Genomic DNA, 10,310 nt, shown 5'->3' with positions numbered 1-10,310 from the left:
GGACTGTCCCTGATCGTGCGGCCCATGTCCCTTGCCATGTGTATCTAGGGTTATACCCCCACAGACTAGATAGGATGGTCCAATCCAAGTGAAGGAGCTAGGTGACACTCATGGATGGAGATGGCAACATGAAATGAAGTCCATGGTGGTGGTGTGGACATACAATGATGATCAAGCTTCGAGATTTGGAAAAGAAGAAAGAGAAAAACAAAATGGGCTCAAGGCAAAGGTGATATCCATAGGGCCATTTTTTCGGTGATTGAGACACTATAGAGAGTGTGCTCACATTTAGGATAGATGGTCATACTTTAAGAGGGGAGCTCTTATCGGACAACTCGATCATCTAGTGCCACTAGGTGTTGGGAAACTTGCATATGCATTTTAGGCCTAGTGCACAATCGGTGAGAAGTGAATAACCTTTGAAAAATGATTGTGAAAATGCTAACACACTTGCACATGATGGTGAAACACTTGGAGTGTTAGCACATTTGCAAAAGTGGTGAAAAAGATGAAGAGAAGGAGGCGTAACTTGGCTTGGGGTGCTGCCCTAGGGGCACCACCACCCCTTGTCCGATGCACCGCCACCCTAGTGGCGGTGACCGGCTGGAGGCTGAGAGGAGGCAGTTGGGTGCTGCCCTGAGGGGGCCACCGCCACCCCTTGTCCGATGGCACCGCCACCCCTAGGGCGGTGCCCACCTAGATGTGGCCAAGGAGAGCTGGTGTTGGGGCTAGCATCGAAAGTGGCGGTGCACACCGCCTTGGGCGTGACATTGTACCACCATGGGCACCATCACCCTGTCTGGTGGCACCGTCCCTTTTCAACAAAGAGTGGGTGAACTGGAGATGGGCACCACCGCGGTCACCGCCATCCTATGGCGGTGCACCGCCCCATTTTTCCAGAGAGGAGGGAAAACAGGGGGCTAGCTCGGGGTGGCACCACCACCCCCTATTCGATGCCACCGCCGCCTGTCTGGTGCCCTAGTTGGATGACCATTGGAGAGGCACTGCCACCCCATGTCTAGTGCCACACCGACATGTCCAGTTCCCACGTAGAAAGCTACTCCAAAGGGGGTAAGGGCTCTATTTACTTGTGGGCTTATAAATAGAGGTGGTGGCTGGCCTTGGCCACTCTCTTGGCACTTCTAATAGCTGCATACACCCTTTGAGAGTTGAGCACACAACTCCACTCACTTGCACGCTTGATTTCATCATCTTGAGTGAGATTAGAGAGCCTCTAGTGCATTGCTTAGTGGTCTAGCATCTTGTGGCACTAGCTGGGTGATTTGGGCCGGTGTAGATCTTGTTACTCTTGGTGTTTGCCGACACCTAGACGGCCCGGTGATTGGTGGATCGTCGAGCGAAGAAAGGTAATTGTCTCCGGCTCTGATCATTGTGATTGTGAGGGGTTCTTGTGCCTTCCCCGGTGGAGCACCAAAGGCAACTCTAGTGGATTGCGCGTGGCTTGCAGATCCTTATCTTGTGTTGGTTGTGCGGCATCCGGTTGCGGGTTAGGCGTGTGATGCCTATTAGCGCGTGAACCTCCAAGTGAGTGATTTTTGTCACAACGGGGACTAGCTTGCCGGCAAGCAAGTGAACCTCGGAGGAAAAACCATTGTGTCTTGATTGTCTCCTTGGTATTCTTTGGTATTCATTAATTGATCACTTGCTATAGCGGTATATCACTTCTACCATTCTCCCGCATTACTTTGTATTTACCTTGTGTAGTGCTTGTGGTAGTTGTAGCTAGTGTAGCTCTTTAGTTGTAGTTCTCTAGCTAGTTTTGATCACCTAGGTGTAAATTAGTGACATAGCTCTTGTGTGATATACTAGAGATCATAGAAATTAGAATTAGGTTGGTGGCTTGCAACACAAGTGCGGTGCTAGCATGAAATTTGCTTCGCCATCTTATTTACTAATCACTTTGTCTGAGTGTTGTTGTAGAAATTTTTAAATAGGCTATTCACCCCCCTCTAGCCATTAGGACATTTCACCAGTAGAACTACTATATGGGAAGCCCTGACGCTAGGTTTAGGAATACCTAAGGTAGTCATTTAGTTTTTTCCTATTAGGTTGCCACCATAATCTATTCCATCCTAATCATCAGCATGCACTGGTATTTGGGGTAGCAAGTCTCCGAACCTCTTGCTCTTGTGATCCTACATCGGGAGAGTGCGAATAAGGTTTTTGGAAAGTGCCTTCCTGTGACTCCTCCTAACTACATGACGTCTCATCTTTCATCCAAACCAGGCCACATACTATTGTGTCCGTTACCAGCTGCTTCGAGCTCTTCCTCTGAATAAGGACATGTTTAGCTTGATGGTCCTTAAAACATTGAACTTAATATGATGTTTTTAGTTCTAGGGTTTGAACCATTTAGAGTGTGAATAGTTTTTGTATAGACTAAGGGCATGTTTGATACACAAGGCTAGTGTCAATATCTTACCACCGATAGCCTACCACGGGGGTCCCCAGGGCAGTATATTCGGGCTTCGACGTATGCTGAACTCGACGGTTAATGCAAGAGACAGTCGATTTATCCTGGTTTGAACCCTCAATCTTTGATCGAGTAATAGCCCTACGTCCAGTCGATGTTTGCCTTTTGCGTTGGATTGATCGTAAGGTGTTGTGTCATAAAGTCATCGTCTAAAATCTCATCTCTAGGAACCCTACCCTCCCTTATATAGTCAGGAGGTCAGAATCCTAGTCGGTTTACAATGAGAGTTCCTAGTAGGATTATAGAATAATGCTACTACTAAGATTATATGGGAAGAATCCTAGTTAGACTAGATCTTCTCCCTTCCTTGCGGGGTATTGAAAGGTCCTAATATGGCTAGAGGGGGCTGAATAGCCTATTTAAAAATCTACAAATCAACTAGAGCAATTTGATTAGTATGACAAATAGCGTAATGCAAACTTGCTCTAGCTCTATAAGGGTTGCAAGCCACCTATCCAACAATTCTAGTTGCAATGATTACTTAGGCACACAAACTTGCTATGTAATTACTCACTAAGAGCTCTCAACCTTGCTACTCTAAAAAGCTCAACTTGATGAATATAAAAAATAAAGCAAGCTCTCAATTCTAATTACACTAAAGAGCTTGTGTCAACTAGTTTGCAAGAATGTAAATAAGTGAGTAAGGTGATTATACCGACGTATAGGGGATGAACCAATCACAAGATGAATATATAGCCAATCACCGGGAGAATGCCAAAGACAAGAGACAATCAATTTTCTCCCGAGGTTCACGTGTTTGCCAACACACTACGTCCCCGTTGTGTCAACCAACACTTGGTGGTTCGGCGGCTAAGAGGTGTTTCACAAACCTCATCCACATGATTGGACACCGCAAGAACCGACCCACAAGTGAGGTAACTCAATGACATGAGCAATTTACTAGAGTTACCTTTCGGCGCTCCACCGGGGAAGGTACAACTCCCCTCACAATCATCGGAGACGGCCACAAACAATCACCAACTCATGCCGATCCTCAACTGCTACTCCAACTGTCTAGGTGGTGGCAACCACCAAGAGTAACAAGCGAAAACCGTAGCGCAACACGAATACCAAGTGCCTCTAGATGCAATCACTCAAGCAATGCACTTGGATTCTCTCTCAATCTCACAAAGATGATGAATCAATGATGGAGATGAGTGGGAGGTCTTTGGCTAAGCTCACAAGATTGTTATGTTAATGAAAATGTGCAAGAGTACCCCCATGAGCCGGCCATGGGGCTATAAATAGAGCCCCAATCAAATAGAGCCGTTATACCCCTTCACTGGGCAAAACGTGCTCTGACCGGACGCTCTGGTCATACTGACCGGACGCTGGCCCTCAGCGTCCGGTCACCCAATGGACGCCACGCGTCACCAGCTTCAAACGCTGTTCGTCAGATTTCAACGGCTACGAAGCTGACCGAACGCTCCGATAAAACTGACCGGACGCTGAAGCCCCAGCGTCCGGTCATTTCCAATAAGCTCCCCGAGGCATATTTTTTTTGACCGGACGTGTCCGGTCCACCTTGACCGGACGCAGACCAACGTCCGGTGCTCAACCCTAGCCACTGTGTCGTCTGACAGCTCAACCGGACGCAGCCTTTCAGCGTCCGGTCGCTGAGTGACCCAGCGTCCGGTCAGTAGATCCGGACCTTATGCACATGTGTTAGCATATTTTCACAAATATTATCAAGGGTGTTAGCACTCCACTAGATCCTAAATGCATATGCAATGAGTTAGAGCATCTAGTGGCACTTTGATAACCGCATTCCGATACGAGTTTCACTCCTCTTAATAGTACGGCTATCTATCCTAAATGTGATCACACTCACTAAGTGTCTTGATCACTAAAACAAAATGGCTCCTACATTTTATACCTTTGCCTTGAGCCTTTTGTTTTTCTCTTTCTTCTTTTCCAAGTTTAAGCATTTGACCATCACCATGCCATCACCATTGTCATGATCTTCGCCATTGCTTCATCACTTGGAGTAGTGCTACCTATCTCATAATCATCTTGATAAACTAGGTTAGCACTTAGGGTTTCATCAATTAACCAAAACCAAACTAGAGCTTTCAGGTATCCTATGGGTCCCGCATTGACAAGCCCCCGAGCACTTCATGGTTGAAATCTAGAAGCCTCGTCTTGTTCCTCTTGTCGAGTAGGAACAAGGGTTGTCCGAGTACTTTCTTGAGCGAAACCATGTAGCGCTTCTTTGGATCTTCGAGTGGTGTGTGCTTTTTTGAAAAAAGTTCATCCATCTAGGTGTAGCCCTCGAGCCTCTTGCTTTTTGGAACGAGGAGCTAGAGGATCTTGTCTTGAAACTGCTTTGTTTCTTCGTTGAAGGTCAAAAAGAACTTGGATATTGCTCGGTCCGGGTTCTTTTTGTCGTAAGGTCTTGAAATGGTCTACCCTGAAGAAGTCTTTTCTATGACGTGCGCTTTTAAGAAAAAGTGCACTCACTGAGTGTAGCCCCCGAGCCTCTTGCTATTTGGAACAAAAATTTGGAGGGTCTTGATTCTTTATGCTTGTTTGAAAATTCCTGTTCTGAAGAAGTCTTCTAAGTGATGTGCGCTTTTTTGAAGAAAAAAGTGCACTCACTGAGTGTAGCCCCCGAGCCTCTTGCTATTTGGAATAAAAAGTTAGAGGGTCTTGAATTTGAGTTGTTCAAAGAACTGAAAACTTCCCCTGTTACAGCCCCCAAGCGTTCTTCAAAAAGAACTCGGATATACAATCTTGGCATATTCTTTGGTAGTCTACTGTTGTTAGATGTAGAGTCTGCTGCTTTCAGGTGTAGCTGTATGGTGGTGGTTGAGTGTAAATGCCTTTTGTTCATGGGTTGTACTGTGTTGGTATATTCTCCCGAATATACTTGTTGTTGAGTACTGTTCCTTTACACCTGAGTTCCCTTTCATTATTGAGTTCTGTCTTTTCACTATGTTCTTTGTTAGGCTTGTTCCGTTGGTGCTCTTGGTCCATGTGCACCACTCCTTGGGTCTATAAATAGCCCCTTAGAGTGCTGTTTTGATTCATTGAGCATTTTGTTGCTTGTCCTAAAGTCTCTGTAGTCATGAATATGGTAGTTTATGAAGTAGAGCAGCCTCCGGGCGCATTTTGTAGTTCTTGTATATCTTGTCATAGCTGGAGGAAGTCTTGTGATAGGGATTAGAGTTAGACTAATCCCACAGCAGCGATGTACTAGGAAGTACGTGGCGGTAGTTGGAGGAAGTCTTGTGATGTGGGCTTCGTTCCTTCATCTAGTAGTTCTGGGTTGATCCTCATCGCTTGTCTTGAGACTGTGCGGTGCAGATCAACACCATATCCAGCATCACATTGGGCTTGGGTAGACAGATGCCTGCCAGCCTTCTCTGCTCCATGTTGTCCCGCTGTTCTGCTGATTTCCACCTTGGATGCACTGCGTCCGTCCTTTGAAGAAAACAGTGTAGCCGAGTGCGGTTTGTTCTACCGAGTAGCGATTTGGAACATGTAGTCGTTCCAGAGTCTAGTTGTTTCTGGGTTCCTTTTTGCTACTTGCCTGTCGTAGTTCTGAATTCATTGGGTCTTGCAAGATGTGTAATCCTGTATCTTTTGAAGTCATTTGTAATAAAGAGAATCTTGTCTTCTGAGTTATCATTCTTTATTCTGCTGATGTCCTGGCTGTCTATGAGATTCCCAAGTTCTTTATGTTAGGACTGGGTTGTTATGTTCCTTATGGGGTAACCTTCCATTGCTTCATGGTTGATGAGTTCTTTTTGCAGCAATATGGTAACTCTGCCATTTTGCTAGATGGATAAGTCCGAAATCTGCCCGTTGAACTATACCATTGTGTGGATTTGTGCCTTCCGTCATTTTAGCTGTGTTAGTAAATGGACCGTTGCATTCTCATACCGTGTTTTAATGGGCCTGGTGGGCTACGCTTTACTGCTGTAAAATCTATTTAAAGGCCTTTTGTCTTCTTCATCTTTACTGCTCCGCTTTTGCCTTGAAACCCTAGTTTTCAGAAATCCGCCGCCACCATTGTCGGCGTCATCTGAGCACCTCTGCCTTAGCCTCATCTTTCCCTAGTGTCTTTTTGCTTCCGCTAGTACATGGGTAGGAAGAAAGCCGCAAGCAAGTCCTAGGCAGCCTTCCTGGATGAGGAGTCATATCTTTCCGTGATCGAGAACCAAGAGTTCGTGGCCATGAGGGCTGCCCAAAAGGCTTGGCCGTCTCCGACAATGACTGAAGACCAGCTTCGCGAGCTTGTTAGCGATAGTCTGATCCAGAGCAAGGACATTGCTGAATGGAGAGCTCCAGGCGAGCATCGGGTCCCTGCTCTAGGCCCTGGTGAGATTATTCTCTTCGTCTCCTTTATCCATGCTGGACTTTGCCTTCCTGCTTCTGCCTTCCTTCATCAATTTCTCGGTTATTTTGGGGTTAGTTTGAACCATCTTACTTCTAATGCCATTCTCCATCTTTCTATTTTTGTTCATTTTTGTCCAGCTTTCCTAAGAATTCCTCCTTCTCTTTCTCTCTTCTATCACTTCTTTCGTCTGAAGCCTTAACCCCGCCGTGAAGACACCAATGTTCTTAGCGGCTACAGGATTCAGTTTCACCATGGTCTTAAAAGCAAGTTCTTTGACTATGACCTGGTTGATTCTGTGAGGGATTGGTGTGCTGACTGGTTCTATGCCTCCAATTTGATTCCTTCTCTCGCCGTTCATTCTGGATCTGGTCCCTCGGTTAACGACCGGTGGGAAAAGAACTCCCTAACATCAGATGAGTGCTAGGCAATCCAGCCGTTCCTTGAGCGGATTACCTCTCTGAAGCAGCAGGGCTTGACCAGCTTTGGAATTGTCTCGAGTTTTCTTCGCTATCGTGTTTAGCCTCTAAAGGAGCGAGAGAACTTTGGCTTCGAGTACTCTAGGGCTGAGGATCCTTCACACATGGTCCCTACCCTTGAGTTGACCGACGAGGAGGTACTCGAGCGTCTTCAGAAGATGCTGAAAGGAGCAAGCGTTGTCCTGCTTACTGTCTCCGAGTTCTATGCAAAGAACCCGCCTCCAGTTGTAAGTTGTTTTCTCTTTATGTGGGTACTTTTTGTATTTCTTTTTTGCTTTTCTATTTTCACTTAATCTTCCTTGTCTTGTTGTCTTATTCTTTTCATAGGAATTAGGGCATAACTTTGTTGACCCAATTCTCCTTCCTGACGCCCCTGCCATTGTGGGGGCTGGGGGTAGTCTTGCTGGGGCTTCTTTAACTAGTAAGTCACAAACCACCGTAATGCTTCTTGGTGCTTCTTCCGCAAACCCTGATGTATATGTAGAGTACATTCCTCGTTCAGTTCCTCGAGCTACTCGTAGCATCAGCAAGAGGGGGCGAGTGGCTGGTTCTTCTTCTGGTGTGCCTGCTGCTAAGAAAGCTCACCAGTTGAGTACTTGTCTAGGTACTCAAGTTATAGCTAGCATGCTCTTAGGTGAGCACATTAATACGCTCTATCCTTCTATTTTTTATTTTCATCTTTAACCGAGTACTTTTGTCCTTTTTCAGCTGGTGCTATGGTGGCCTTGGTCGAGACTGAGGAATAAGAGGATGATGATGCACCCCTTGTCATAAGGCGGTGAGTTGTTTTCTTATTTTCCTGCTGTTGAATCCCTCCTTTTTGTTTTGACTTTGGTCTTGATCTTTTTGTAGTAAGCGGTCGTTGGGTACGAGTTCTTCTAGGGCTCCGGCCTTGAGTTCTTCTGGGTTCCTGATACCGAGTTCCTCTGTGGCTCTGGTACCAGCTGTGCCGCTCCTATCGCAGGGTGGCGGTGATGTTTTTGCCACCATAGTTCCTCCTGCAAGGCCTTCTTTCGGTTTTTTGAAGAAGAAGATAGCTGAGTAAGTGACTCTTTGTTGTGCTTCTTTGCTTTTTGCCTTCCTTTTTCCTGACTTGTATTTTTATCAACGAGTTTCTCTATCATCTTGCAGTCCCTCGCCTTCTCTTACTCCTCCGCCGCCTTCTAGTCAGCCTTCTCGTGTGCCCCCGCGTACTAAGTCGAAGGACTCGGAGAGTACAGTTGGTGAGGTGGCTATGAGGAAAGCTGGGCCCCCTGCTACTGCTGACCCTGTGGCTCTAGAGGTGATTGTGGTCACAGTGGTGGGTACTTCTGAGGAGGTAGTCGGGGCTTCCTAGGATACAACCCTGGCCTTGCCTTCTTTGCCTGCGCCTACTTCTCCCTCAGCTCCCCTTGGTACCGGTGCTTTGCACTTGGATGACGATGTGTTGCATCAATTTGATGCTACTCATCGGTTGTCTGAGCTGACCATAGCCTGGGGGAACTTGGTGTCTTCCACGACTTCTTTTGGGGAAAAGCTCTTGGTTAGTTTTTCTAAAGTTCTTTCTTTGGCTATTCATCTTTCTCTTGTCCTTACGCCTTGGTTTTCTCTCTCTATTTTCTCAGTCTTTTTCTCGTGATCATACCAGCTTCTTTTTCTCGTCTGAAACTGAGAAAAAATTGTCCTTTGAGGTGAGTACCTTGAAGGCAGAGCTTGACGTCTACTTGGCTGAGTTGGAGATCGAGCGCCAGACGCATCAGAAGGAGGAGAAGGCTCTCCGTGCTCGGGTCATTGAGGCGGAAAAGCAGAGGGATGCTGTGGTGGAGTCCCTGAAGAATGAGTGCAAAGGTATTATGGGTTCTTTTTGTTTCCTTCTTTTCATTTCCTTTTGTATTCTGATTTTCTTTTCCACTAACTTGTTTTTGTTGCCTGGTCTAGCTCTTCGAGTTGAAAAGCAGAAGCTCTTGGAGGGTCTTGAGGAAATGAAGACCACCGCCCGCAATAGTCACAACAGGGCTGAGGAGGTAATTACTCACGATGAAGAAGAACTCATGCTTGCCAAACTGATTAGGCGTGGAGCTGAAAGAGATCTTGTGTAGGCTCAAAAGACTATTCAAGACTTGTCTGGTAAGTTGGCAACGGCCATTGAGAACTGGAACACTTTGTGGAAATCCTTCCGGTCGGTAGCCGACCTTCTCCGGACTCCAGCAGATGACGGTCAACCTTGGGCTCAGTTCATTCCCTGAGTTACAACCCATTTCTAGGAGTTTGTGAAGAGGTGCGCCTGCTTATGTACCAAGAATGTTCTTGCCCAGGTCCAGGTTCTTTCTCTAGAGTTTCCCCTATCCAAGATCGCAGATGAAGCCGAAAGTCGAGAATATGTTGATGCTGTTGAAAGGGCGGAGCATGAGGTCGAAGACTTAGCCAGTAGGATTGTTGATAACCTTAGTATTGATATTTCTATTCCTGATGACAATGCTTGAATGTAATCTACCCTTGTACTCTGGATTTTGTAACAGAACACTTATACTTCTTCTTGAATGAAGATCCTTTATCTTTGTTGATGTCTTCTTTGTCTGGATGTCTAATCCTTGCTTATTATTTAAATGTGTTGTCCAAGTGATCAGAATTTTCTCCGAGTAGTTATTTGTTCTGACTTTCATCTGTGTTGTATAAACCACTTGGTGTATGTAGATCGTTGCATTTGACAATTTTTCTTGAGTTACCGAGTACTTGTCTGGCTTTCGTCTGCGCCATGTAAAACAACTCGGTGTAGGTCATTGTCCTAATAGACTTTGTGTTCTTGTTAGTATTAAAAAGACTTAGGACCAGCGATCTTGAGATTAATAAGTCTCTGAGCACTTCATGGTGGAGTTCTGGAAACTTCTTCTTCTTGTTCCTTCAGGTCTTGCCGAGCAGGAACAAGCGTTGTCCGAGTACTTTCCTGTGCGAAACCATGTAGCGCTTCTTGGATCTATCCAAGTGTTGTAGCCCCCGAGCCTCTTGTTATTTGGACCAA

The sequence above is a fragment of the Miscanthus floridulus genome, chromosome 4 (assembly GCF_019320115.1).
Source record: "Miscanthus floridulus cultivar M001 chromosome 4, ASM1932011v1, whole genome shotgun sequence".
NCBI lineage: Eukaryota > Viridiplantae > Streptophyta > Magnoliopsida > Poales > Poaceae > Miscanthus > Miscanthus floridulus.
The sequence above is the reverse complement of the archived record's forward strand: the minus strand, read 5'-3'. Positions refer to the sequence as shown.